General features: G+C 40.5%; 1 protein-coding gene across 5 annotated transcripts in view; it reads left to right on the top strand.

Moving 5' to 3' along the window:
- The window catches only part of sertm2 (serine rich and transmembrane domain containing 2), a 62,900-nt gene that overhangs the window by 22,380 nt on the left and 26,921 nt on the right, over positions 1-13,599 (top strand). For 4 of the 5 annotated variants that reach the window (XR_004219756.1, XM_031891350.1, XM_031891348.1 and 1 more), the window contains one exon: positions 355-471. The exons of the other annotated variant lie outside the window; for it this stretch is intronic. The gene's annotated coding sequence lies outside the window, so the exon portion shown is untranslated. The remainder of the gene's footprint in view (positions 1-354; positions 472-13,599) is intronic. 5 annotated transcript variants of the gene reach the window in all.

Here is a 13,599-nt window from a genome sequence, read left to right as displayed (position 1 = left end):
TTTTGGAAGTTATTCAGAAATGTAAAAATCCAAGTTGCTTAAAAACTACAACACATTATGGCACATGTATATCTGCAAGTGCAGTGAGCAAAGTTCAATTTTGCCATGTTTTTTCCCATAATGCAGTGTTTTTACCAGAATTCTGGAATCATAGTGGTTGCAAAGGGGTGAGGCTCTTGATGCAATTTGCTGTGCCTACCACAATTGTGTTCAATTTGCCAAAATTAATGCAACTGCATGTTTGCTTTGTCTCAAATCATGCATACAAATCATGACAGTGATTATGTTTAATTATGATGCAGTTCCTCTGTTTTCCATAGATATGATTTCTCATTTTTCTTTTTTTATACATAGTGGCCTTCTGATCTGATATGTATCTACAGTAGTTTGTTGATGCTTGCTGGTTACCATTACACCAATAAAGATGTCATTTCCTGTGAATGGAAGAACTTCCTGCTTGAACATTAAAAAGTGAGTTACCATATATCCACCCAAGATGTGGAAGCCCTGAGATGTGATAACCCTGTTATCCCAATTTTTCATATATTGCCAAAAGTCCACAAATCGTTGGAAAATGTAAAGGGGCGCCCAATAGTGGCAAGTATTGGGTCTTTGGGTGAAAAGTTATCTTGTTATATAGATAGACTTCTTCGCCCTCTTGTGGAAATGTTACCATCATATCTCAAAGACACGACTATGTGCATTAATAAAATACAGGGTCTGAAGTGGAAGTCAACTTTTCGCTGGTTTTCGCTTGATGTAGTATCCCTTTATTCCTCTATAGATCACTCTTTGGGCATGGAAGCAGTCCGCTATTGGCTAGACAGGGAACTATTGTTTCCGCAGGCACAATCTAGCTTTGTACTGGACTCTCTTGATTTTTTGCTTAAATCAAATTATTTTTTATTTGATAATAAGTTTTATCTCCAGAGGCGTGGAGCTGCAATGGGTGCTTCCTTTGCACCTACCTATGCTAACCTTTTCATGGGTTGGTTTGAAAGGCTCCATGTCCTTGGAGATGGTAATCCTTTTCGGACACAGGTTATTTCTTTTTTTCATTATATCGACGATTGCATTGGTGTTTGGGATGGGGATGAGATCACTTTTCAGAGGTTTGTGAAGTATTGTAATGACCAGGTAATGGGTATAGCATTTACTTTTGAGATACATATAGATACTATTTCTTTTTTAGATGTTAATTTTTCAGTCTGTGATGGTCAAATACATTGTGATTTGTTTAGAAAACCAATTACACGTAACACTTTGCTCCATTCTGGGAGTGCACACCCGGCCAGCTGTTTGAGGGGTATCCCTGTGGGGCAGTTCCTCAGATTGCGCCGGATCTGCTCCACTTGGGATGCCTTCCAACGGCAGGCTATGGATTTATGGAAAAGGGGATATACCTCTGAGGTTATTAAGATAGCCTATGATAGGGCAGTGAGTAGTACCAGAGGGGACCTTCTTAAAGCTAAATGTACAGGTAGTCGCCACTTGCAAGTTAAGAAGGAGCCTAAGACACGGTTTTCTATGGTATATAATAAAGATGCTCACTATATTCGCAAAAGTATTAACAAATATTGGGGAGTCCTTTTACAGGATCCCATTTTAGCCCAAGTGTTGGATAAGAAACCATTCTTTGTATATAGAAAAGGGAGGGATGTGGCATCTTGGCTCTCTCCGAGTATGTATACATCACGGAAGGAGTTAACTCCTTGGCTAAAAACTATAGGAAACTATCGGTGTGGGAGGAATAGATGTAAGGCATGTCATTTCTTGAAAGTCTCTAAAGTTTTCACTAGCACCCAGACAGGGAAAGAGTTTGCTATTAAACAGTATTTTAACTGTCTATCTAAACAAGTGGTCTATTTGGTTACTTGTGCTTGTGGCTCCCAATATGTAGGGAAAACGAAACGTAACGTTGCTACACGAATATTAGAACATGCCTCAGCTCTAGAAAGGGGTGATTTAAGGTCTGCAGTAGCAAAACACATTATAGAGAAGCATGATGGGAAATGTAGTTTTTCTTTCCAGATAATAGATAGACCCCTTTTTCAAGTGAGGAAAGGAGATAGGGAAAGGAGATTACTAAAAAGAGAAGCTTTCTGGATCTTTAATTTAAATTCTTTAGATACTAAGGGTGGTATGAATAAAGAATGGGAATTATCCTGTTTTTATTAGGCAAAATACCATGGTATGATTCTGTGGATTTACCCACCCTTCCTGGTTCCGGGGTACTATGGATTCGTATATTGTTCTTATGTATTGTGTAATGTTTTTATATTATGGTATTTTGTACTCTGCTTTATTGTGGGGAGGTATGGGTTAACAGTCCCTGGTTTTTGAATGGGGGTTGTAGGTTATGGGTATATAATCCCCCTCCCCTTTAAGGATTTTGATGCTTCTGAGGAAGTGGCGGGAGGCCACGAAACGCGTCAAGCGCCAAAGTCTTCTCAAGGGATGTACTTGTGCCTTTTAAGAAATATGGAATAAAAGACTGTTTTTACTTCAGTGGTGCTCTGCTTTTTGTTTTATTGCTATTTGGATTTTTGGATCCTGGGGGAGAGGATCCGCGTGCAGCACACTGATTAAGCGGTAAGTGCTCCCGTGTACTGCCTAGTGCTCTCTATTTCTACCATATATTTGTTATATCACTTTATCCATTGATAAAGGAGTTTAAGCACTCAGAAATGTTGCTGATGGGGTAATGCATTTTGCCATGCATCTGATATAATTTCACTGCACATGATTGAGGACTGCTGTGTCTTTTTTAAATCTTATAATTTATACCACATACGTTAGTGGTTGTGGTTAGATACAGTACATGCACCATTTTTTGTTATGAAAAGGTGAAGGTGTGCTGCAATTGGAAAATTGGAAGTAAGTGTATATGTATATATATATATATATATATATATATATATATATATATATATATATATATATATATATATACAGGTATAGGACCCATTATCCAGAATACTCGGGACCAAGGGTATTCCGGATAAGGGGTCTTTCCGTAATTTGGATCTCCATACCTTAAGTCTACCAAAAAACCAATAAACCATTAATTAAACCCAATAGGATTGTTTTGCATCCAATAAGGATTATTTATATCTTAGTTGGGATCAGTTACAAGATACTGGTTTATTACTACAGAGAAAAAGGAAATTAGTTTTAAAATTCTGAATTATTTGATTAAAATGGGAGACAGGCTTTCCGTAATTCGGAGCTTTCTGGATAATGGGTTTCCGGATAAGGGATCCTATACCTGTGTGTATATATATATATACAGTGGAGGAAATTATTTGACCCCTCACTGATTTTGTAAGTTTGTCCAATGACAAAGAAATGAAAAGTCTCAGAACAGTATCATTTCAATGGTAGGTTTATTTTAACAGTGGCAGATAGCACATCAAAAGGAAAATCGAAAAAATAACTTTAAATAAAATATAGCAACTGATTTGCATTTCATTGAGTGAAATAAGTTTTTGAACCCCTACCAACCATTAAGAGTTCTGGCTCCCACAGAGTGGTTAGACACTTCTACTCAATTAGTCAACCTCATTAAGGACACCTGTCTTAACTAGTCACCTGTATAAAAGACACCTGTCCACAGAATCAATCAATCAAGCAGACTCCAAACTCTCCAACATGGGAAAGACCAAAGAGCTGTCCATGGATGTCAGAGACAAAATTGTAGACCTGCACAAGGCTGGAATGGGCTACAAAACCATTAGCAAGAAGCTGGGAGAGAAGGTGACAACTGTTGGTGCGATTGTTCGAAAATGGAAGGAGCACAAAATGACCATCAATCGACCTCGCTCTGGGGCTCCACGCAAGATCTCACCTCGTGGGGTGTCAATGATTCTGAGAAAGGTGAAAAAGCATCCTAGAACTACACGGGAGGAGTTAGTTAATGACCTCAAATTAGCAGGGACCACAGTCACCAAGAAAACCATTGGAAACACATTACACCGCAATGGATTAAAATCCTGCAGGGCTCGCAAGGTCCCCCTGCTCAAGAAGGCACATGTGCAGGCCCGTCTGAAGTTTGCCAATGAACACCTGAATGATTCTGTGAGTGACTGGGAGAAGGTGATGTGGTCTGATGAGACCAAAATAGAGCTCTTTGGCATTAACTCAACTCGCTGTGTTTGGAGGAAGAAAAATGCTGCCTATGACCCCCAAAACACCGTCCCCACCGTCAAGCATGGGGGTGGAAACATTTTGCTTTGGGGGTGTTTTTCTGCTAAGGGCACAGGACAACTTATTCGCATTAACGGGAAAATGGACGGAGCCATGTATCGTGAAATCCTGAACGACAACCTCCTTCCCTCTGCCAGGAAACTGAAAATGGGTCGTGGATGGGTGTTCCAGCACGACAATGACCCAAAACATACAGCAAAGGCAACAAAGGAGTGGCTCAAGAAGAAGCACATTAAGGTCATGGAGTGGCCTAGTCAGTCTCCGGACCTTAATCCAATAGAAAACCTATGGAGGGAGCTCAAGCTCAGAGTTGCACAGAGACAGCCTCGAAACCTTAGGGATTTACAGATGATCTGCAAAGAGGAGTGGACCAACATTCCTCCTAAAATGTGCGCAAACTTGGTCATCAATTACAAGAAACGTTTGACCTCTGTGCTTGCAAACAAGGGTTTTTCCACTAAGTATTAAGTCTTTTTTTGTTAGAGGGTTCAAAAACTTATTTCACTCAATGAAATGCAAATCAGTTGCTATCTTTTATTTAAAGTTATTTTTTCGATTTTCCTTTTGATGTGCTATCTGCCACTGTTAAAATAAACCTACCATTAAAATGATACTGTTCTGAGACTTTTCATTTCTTTGTCATTGGACAAACTTCCAAAATCAGTGAGGGGTCAAATAATTATTTCCTCCACTGTATATATATATATATACACACACACACACACACACACACACACACACACACACACACACACACACACACACACACACACACACACACACACACACACACACACACACACACACACACACACACACACACACACACACACACACACACACACACACACACACACACACACACACACACATTACTTCCAATTTTCCAATTGCATATATATATATATAGTTCCAATAGAGGTAGCACTCCAACAAACCAGGGGTCATTGCCTGGGTGCTAATGCATAACAAATAGTAGTATACAAATGAAAAAGGCTAGCACTCGCAGGACTTGTTAGAAAAGTAAAAATAAAAAAGGAACTAGCAAAGTAGATGTCTTACATGGTTTTTATTCAATCCAACGTTTCAGCTCCACACAGGAGCTTTCTCCCTGAAGAAAGCTCCTGTGTGGAGCTGAAACGTTGGATTGAATAAAAACCATGTAAGACATCTACTTTGCTAGTTCCTTTTTTATTTGTATATATATATATATATATATATATAGCAATTTAATGCAAGCATTTCTGTACTTATAGATATTCAAAAAAGTCATACAGGAACAGTTTAGATTGTTGCTATAGTTGCTATGTATTTATGTATGTATAGTTTGTTTTAATTTAGCAATTTAATGCAAGCATTTATGTACTTATAGATATTCAAAAAAGTCATACTGGAACACTTAATTTTTTTTGTATCGTTTTCTTCATTTTGATCCCCTGGTCCCCCCCCCCCCCACACACACCCGTGATATGAAGCAAGTGTTCATGGCTATGGTAACTTTTCACCCTATATACATGGTGAATGCCACTTCTAGCACATGAGTGAGCAAGACAAAAATAGCAATTGCCTCTTGGTCTCAAAGGAGTTAAACATCCAGGCATTATTACCATGAGATTCTGCAGAAAAGCAAACCTCCTTGCACACAGCATGGCTTCTCATCTTGACCTTTCATGTCTATGAGAATGGGAGCCCTTGAATACAACCTGTCCTGGCCAAAGAAATTTGCAGTATAATGAGAGACACAGCAGTGTATAAAATCCCATTTTGCACATTTAAAAAATTACATTTTGGAGGAAATAATATATATAATCACGGTACAAAGAAATGTTTTTGATCCTATATTGTTAGGGGTGGGAAGAGAATTTACACTTAGTAGATTATATTGCATTAAAAGGCAGTACAAGTTTGTTTCTCTCCATTACTGCAAGTCTAGAGCTTTCATCATCTTAACTGGGGAGTTTTACTATTGCTGGTTTATAAGGTAGGCTGGAATTATGTTGTGTAGCTTTAGTGCAGTTTTATGGGTAATTTCAAGCCGTCACAGTCTGACAATGAAACAATCCTTTATGGATGTATGGAGGTACAGTTTAAAGGGGTTCTGGGGCCATAAATGAAATGATTCTAAACGTATTCATCTGAGCATTTTTGCAGTTTATAGTAGTTCTCTGTTCTGAGTGGTTTCTGAGATTTTTCTGAGAATTTTAGATCAGCAGCTCTTTTCCAGAGGGTGTCAGTGACACTAAGGTTAACTTACTGTATATTGTGTTTAGATCACCTTTCAGTTTACTGACAGCAAGCAAGACAAAATGCATCCCACTTGTAATTCAGGTAGTAACCTCCATCAAGGGATGGTTCACCTCTAAGCTACCTCTTAGTATTATAGAATACCCTATTCCTAGCAACTTTGCAATTGGTCTTCATTTTCAAAATCGTTTTTTTTTAAAGACCTGCCTTCCTTTTCTGCCTCGTTGCAGCTTTCCCAATGCAGCTTCCCATCTCTCGTTCAAAGCATTGCCTGGTTGCTAGGGTAATGAAGCTACTAAAAACTAAACTGGAAAGCTGCTGAGCAAACAGCTAAATAATTTGAAAACCATAAAAAATCAATGCAATTGTGAACTACCCCTTTAATAAATAGGTGTCTGCCCTTGTCTCTTACAAGTAGACCTGGTTGCACCTCCACAGGTAAAGCTGTAAACTATTTGATTCATGGTACCTTTTAATTTAGCACTTACCTTCAGAAAGGGTGATGATTCTTCTGTTATAAGGGAACACAGATGTTTTTATGTTTAGACCCTATTATTGCATGCTATTTATTCTGATGCATGTTAATACTGTACATGTACTGTAGCTCAGTGGTTTGGTGTATGGAGTGCTCATTGTTTTGGGGTACAGGTATGGGACCTGTTATCCAGAATTCTCGGGACCTGGAGTTTTCGGGATGAGGGATCTTTCCGTAATTTAGATTTCCCTATCTTAAGTCTGTTAAAAATCATTTAAGTATGAAATAAATCCAATAGGACTGTTCTGCCTCCAATGTAGATAAATTATATCTTAGTTGGGATCAAGTACAAGGTACTGTTTTATTATTACAGAGAAAAAGGGAATCATTTTTAAAAGTTAGAATTATTTGCTTATAATGGAGTCTATGTGAGATGGCCTTTCCGTAATTCGGAACTTTCTGGATAATGGGTTTCCGGATAAGGGATCCCCTACTTGTACTACATCATGCACACTGATTCCTTTCATTACTGTTTAAAACCCAGAAGCTAAGCTCTTTGCTACTTGTCCCGTCTAATAGCCCAGCTGGATTGTAACGTGGGGAAGAAGTCACATTACTCTCTAAGGTTAATACATTAGTTCATACACACCTGCTATCCAGAATTCTCAGGACCTGGGGTTTTCCGGATAGGGGATCTTTCCGTTATTTGGATTTCCCTAACGTAAATCTGCTAAAAATCAATTAAATATTAAATAAACCCAATAGGACTGTTCTGCCTCCAATATGGATTAATTATATATTAGTTGGCATCAAGTACAAGGTACTGTTTTATTAGTACAGAGAAAAAGGGAAACATTTAAAAAAAAAAAAAAAAGAATTACAGGTATGGGATCCTTATCCGGAAACCCCTTTTCATGAAAGCTCCGAATTATGGAAAGCCCGTCTCCTATAGACTCCATTTTAATCAAATAATTCAGAATCTTAAAACTGATTTCTTTTTTCTCTGTAATAATAAAACAGTACTTTGTAATTGATCCCAACTAAGATATGAATACTCCTTATTGGATACAAAACAATCCTATTTGCTCATAATGGAGATGGCCTTTCTGTAATTCGGAACTTTCTGGATAATGGGTTTCCGGATAAGGGATCCCCTACCTGTACTACATCATACACACTGATTCCTTTCATTACTTTTAACACCCACAAGCCAGAAGCTAAGCTCTTTGCTATTTGTCCCATCTGCTAACCCAGCTCGACTGTAATGAGGGGAAGTAGGCATACCCCTTTACGGAGGACAGACAGTAGTGCCAGATCACTCGGAGCATGAGGATTGAGGAGTATCACTGCTCTATTGAGGGGTAAAGTCAGACTTGCTGCAATGGTGAGGGGTAAAGTTGGCCTTGCCACACAGGGTACTTCTCCCACCATAGATTGCCGGGAGAAGCTTTGGCTGATCCAGGGCTGCACAGGATTCTGGGGAAAAAACCTATGGATGGGAGTGGATATCCCTGTCTCTCCAGAGTGGTAAAGTCAGGCTTTACAATACAGGGTGCTCCTACCAACATGCAAAGGGTGTTAACAGCTTAGCATTATGTGCTCTTTCCCATTTACTAGTTGTCTCCCTTATTTCTAATTCAGTACATCTTCTCTTCCCCAGTCTGTAATTCTGTGCCTCTTCTTCTCTTCTCTAAGGAGCAATGCATTAGTTCATACAAACCATTTACAGAAATGGGACCTGTTATCCAGAATTCTCAGGACCTGGGGTTTCGGTATAAGGGATCTTTCCATAATTTGGATCTGCTAAAAATCATTTAAACTTGATGGGTCAGTAAGTAATGCTGATTAGTGTGTTGTATGTAGTGCATCTCAATGGTCTACTTTATGACGTATAACTCAATGGTCTTGTTAACTGAGTATATCTCAATGGTCTGGGTCACCGAGTGCAGCTCAGTGGTCTCTGTCAGTGAGTGCAGCACAATGGTCTGTGTCAGCGAGTGCAGCTCAACGGTCTTTTCCAGTGAGTGCAGAACAATGGTCTGTGTCAGCGAGTGCAGCTCATTTTTCTTGGTCAGCGACTGCAGCTCATTGTTCTTGGTCTGTGAGTGTAGCTCATTATTCTGGTTCATGGAGTGCAACTTATTGTTTTGGTTCATGGAGTGCACCTCAGTATTGTGGTACATGGAGTGCAGCTCAGTATTGTGGTACATGGAGTGCAGCTCAGTATTGTGGTACATGGAGTGGTTTGGCTCTGCGAGTGCAGCTCAGTGGTTTGAGTCAGAAAGTGCAGCTTAATGGTCTGGGTCAACGAGTGCAGCTCAGTGGTCTGGTCAATTCAGTATAGATTCCTGGTCTGGTTTAGTACACGTAGCTCAATGGTCTGGGATAAAATAATTTAGCTCAGTATCTGGGTTAGTGAGTTTAGATCAATGGCCTTGAGCAACAAGTGTAACTTAATGGACTAGGTCAACGAGTGTGGCTTAATGGTCTGGGTCAGGGAGTGCAGCTCAATGGTCTGGTATATAGAGTTGCAGCTCAGTGGTCTGGTCTAGTGAGTGTAGCTCAATTGTCTGGGACAGCGAGTGTTTCTCAGTCATCTTGGTCAGGAAATTATGCTGAATATTTTGGCGTATTGAGTTCAGCTCAATTGTCTACTGTAGGCATATAGCTCAATAGTTTGTGTGTAACTCAATGGTCCAGTTCAGTGAGTATAGCTCAATGGTCTGGTTTGGTGAGTGTAGCTCAATGATCTGGTTTAGCAAGTGTAGCTCAGTGGTCTGGGTCAGGGAGTGTAGCTCAATTGTTTGGTAAATGGGGTGCTGCTCAGTGATTTTGGTCTGGGTCAGTGAGATTAGTTCAGTGGTATAGTTTATGGAGTGCAGCTCAATGGCCTGGGGTGTTGAGTGCAGCCCAATGTTTTGGTTCAGTAAGTATAGCTATGTTGTCTTATTCAGTGTGTGTAGATCACTGGTCTGGATTAGTGAGTGTAGATAAATGGTCTTGGAAAGAGGAATTTGGCTCAATGGTCTGGTTCAGATAAATTCCGCTCAATAGTTTAGGCCAGTTAGTTTAGCTCAATGATCTTGGTCTACAAATATAACATAATGGACTTGGTCAACGAGTGTAACATAATGGACTCGTTCAACGAGTGTAGCTTAGTGGTCTGGATCAGGGAGTGTAGCACAATGGTCTGGTATATGGAGTGCAGCTCACTGATTTGGTTTAGTGAATGTACAGTAACGTCACTCATGAAATCTGCAAAAAACAGGTGGATTGAGTGGATCAATAAGAGGGAGATAAAATGTGTCCTCTTTTAATGTTTGGGATGTATATTATGTGGGTGTGTAGATGTTTCTCAGTGGCTGTACCAGGGAGCAGCGTTTTGTTTTTAAACTGACAGCAAGAAGTGACTGAGTATTTGAAGAGACTGGAAGTTAGAGGGTCTTTTTTCTTGAGGCTAAAACTATCCCCAGGGATGCCCTGTGCAGAGGTAGCTCAGATTGGAGGGCTGGGGAGATGCAATCTTCAAAGACAATAAGAAAAACAGATTTGCAGAGATTGTGGGACGAGACTAGAACCTGGTGGTTACCAGGGTTACACCTTAGGGTGTTGGAAAATCATTTTTTTTTTTTTACTCCTTTTTACATAAACCTAGAAAATCCTAAAAGCAAATTGCTTGATCCTTTGTTACCTCAGAGCTTTAAAATGATAGCTCCCACTGCAAGAAAAAAAATACTTTCCAGACACACATACAATTATCATCTGCTTTTAAGATCCCAAGACTTCCAATCATTTGATAAGAGCACATGGTGGCAGCGTAAAAAGTCCCTTTGTTCTCTGAATGGCAAGTATTTGACTTTCTCTCTTTAAGTAGACAATCAGGGAAAGGCTGGCCAAGGTGATGGTTGCCTGCTGTTAAGATGTGAAACAAATTAACTACCCTTTAACCATCTGAGAGTATGGTGCCCGTAAATATATTGTAGCACCTCTTGAACGACAGAAATGTCAGTCTGTAAGAAACTGTGTTAATTAATTGCCTGGTTTTGCAATTATCTAAGAGCTTCCGCTTTATCAGTTTGTTTTTGAAGAGGGAGAAGTCATAGTTGCATTGATAAGGAAACATTATCTATGTTATACAACATTGTAAGACCTCTAAGGGCTCTGGCACACGGGGAGATTAGTCGCCCACCTCGAGAGGAAACTTCCATGATTTCACTGAAATCGCGCCTCCGCATATGCCATCCCACCGGCGATTTACATTTTCGCCGGTGGGATGGCATTTCGGGGAGATTAGTCGCCCGCGAACACGGAGATTTGTCGCTTGTGACTAATCTCCCCGTGTGCCAGAGCCATAACAAGAATTCCCTCCAATGAGCAAATAATAACAATTAAGGTGAAGACACACACAGCAATTACTAGCTAGTACCGGCTACTTGTCACAGCTACTAAACTTCAGAAAAAACCCTGCCATAGACAACACTGAGAATTGCCTCAGAGAAAACACACGAAGAGACAATTATCAGTAAATGATAAGCATTGTCTATTTTTGTAGCCATGACAAGCAGCTGCTACTAGTAGCTCCATGTCTTCTTCCTTGTGTTCCAGCAGGGTAATCAAATGACTCCAGGTCAACTTTAAGATAATAACATATTCCTGGCTTTGGCAAGCTATAGTTTAGTTTCATCATTGGTTTTGAAATGGAAGTACAGTTTATAAAGTAGCATCTTCCTCCAATGTATCTGAAGAACCATTGTACAGTATGTACAGGAAAGCACATACAGGATTTATCATGGGTGGATTTTGTCAACAGCCATTTAAAATACTGCACTGCCAATATTGTGCCCTTTTTCACTTAATGTTAAACACCGCTGATTAGTGTTAGGCAGTTATATAACTACAAATATAAGCTAATTAAAACTGCTGAGGGCTTAATATCCTGCCTTGATGTAAACAGTTGCCAATATTGTAGAATCTCTGACCTCTGTTGTCTGAAATCCCCTTTATGGCATTCATACCACTGTACCTGTAGTGATACTGTAGTGGTTACTATTTTTGCCTTAAAGTTCTTGGATCCAAGGTACACTAAACATAATGTGTGAATGTGATAGGGGCCATAGATTGTAAGCTCTTCACAACAACTAGCTGATTAAATTGTGTCCATACAATACTGATTTAGTGACATCAGTATTTAACTCTTGCTAAACAGGCTTTCAGCCCAGGACTAGGGCAGGGTCAGGGCGCAGGTTCTGGGATACGACCAGCCTCCCCTTCAAGAACAAAAACAATCAACATTATCAACATTCTGGATAACCTTTCTTAGAATACTTGCCAACCAACACAAATGGGCAACAGGCTATGCTGGCCACCTTCTGCAGCCGCATCAGGTTGGCAACTAAAGGTCCCCATACACGGGCCTTTAGACTGATTCGACAGCTAATCGACCCGTGTATGGGCACTACCGATGGGCCTGCCCAACCGATATCTGGCCTGAAATCAGGCAGATCTCGATCGGGCAGGTTAAAAAATCTAGTCAGATCGGGGACCGCATCGGCTCGTTGATGCGGTCCCCGGACCGACTTTGCCTATACCTGCTGTAATGATTTAATCTTTTGACCCCAGGGACAAACGATCGAATTAGCCTGGATTCTCCCGATATCGCCCAGCCTGTAGGTGGGGGATATCGTGAGAAGATCCGCTCGCTTGGCGACATCACCAAGCGGGCGAATCTTAAGGTGTATGGGCACCTTAAGAGAAGGTAAAAATAAAGAGCATTCATCTCCCAGGGCCCCATGCAAAGGGGACAGCTGAACACTACCTGTACCCTTGTGGCTTGTGCCTAGGGAATACACCCCTATCCTCTGGCAAGCATTCCTAGCCAAACTGTGACCACCAAAAGGACCATACATAGGCAGGCAAATGCCAGAGGGCCTGCTGTAAGATGCCATGGACAGTCCCTATTTAGTGGGCTGGTGGGGGGGCTGATTGGGTCTCTGTGAACTTGAAATTCCGGGGCCTATTTTGAATCCCACTCCAGGCCTGGACATAGGGAAGGTGGGAGGGAATGCTTGTCTCTGCTACCTTGCCACCAGAAAAGTCTGTTACCTCTGGACAGGAATGCACCAGACCATGCCAATCCTGAACCTTTTCTGCTGGGATAACTTCCTGTCCAGTTCCCAGCATTCTTACTTCCTTCAAATTTGCAACTTGCCTGTGAGCTGCTTACCCTCTATGAACTGCCCCTGCCACCAACCAAGGCTCCTGTAGTCAGAGCCCTATTTTTGATGCTACCTTTATGCCAGTGCAGCTGTATGAGGGAGAGAATTCCACAATTTTATTCTCTGTGTAAAAAAACCTATATCACACCTTTAGATTAAATCTCCTTTCCTCTAATCTCAAGTAATGGCCTTATGCCCTCTGCAATATCTACCGCTGAATAAGGCAGTTACATTTACTGAACATTTACTGTATTGTATATATATATATTAGACAAGCCTTAATTTACATCTTTCTCCTGCACTGGGTCAAGATAAACCAACAGCTCAACATCATTTCTTGTATCGTTATTATCTGATATTTTTATGGCACTGTAAAGTGTCTGCTTGAGTTTCTGTTCCAGCACCTTACAGCTCCATAGTAACATGACTTCTCTACTGAGAGTAAATAAGATACTAATT

Source organism: Xenopus tropicalis, chromosome 8, assembly GCF_000004195.4.
Source record: "Xenopus tropicalis strain Nigerian chromosome 8, UCB_Xtro_10.0, whole genome shotgun sequence".
Classification (NCBI taxonomy): Eukaryota; Metazoa; Chordata; class Amphibia; order Anura; family Pipidae; genus Xenopus; species Xenopus tropicalis.
Note: the sequence above shows the minus strand (reverse complement) of the source record. Positions and strands in the feature narration are given on the sequence as shown.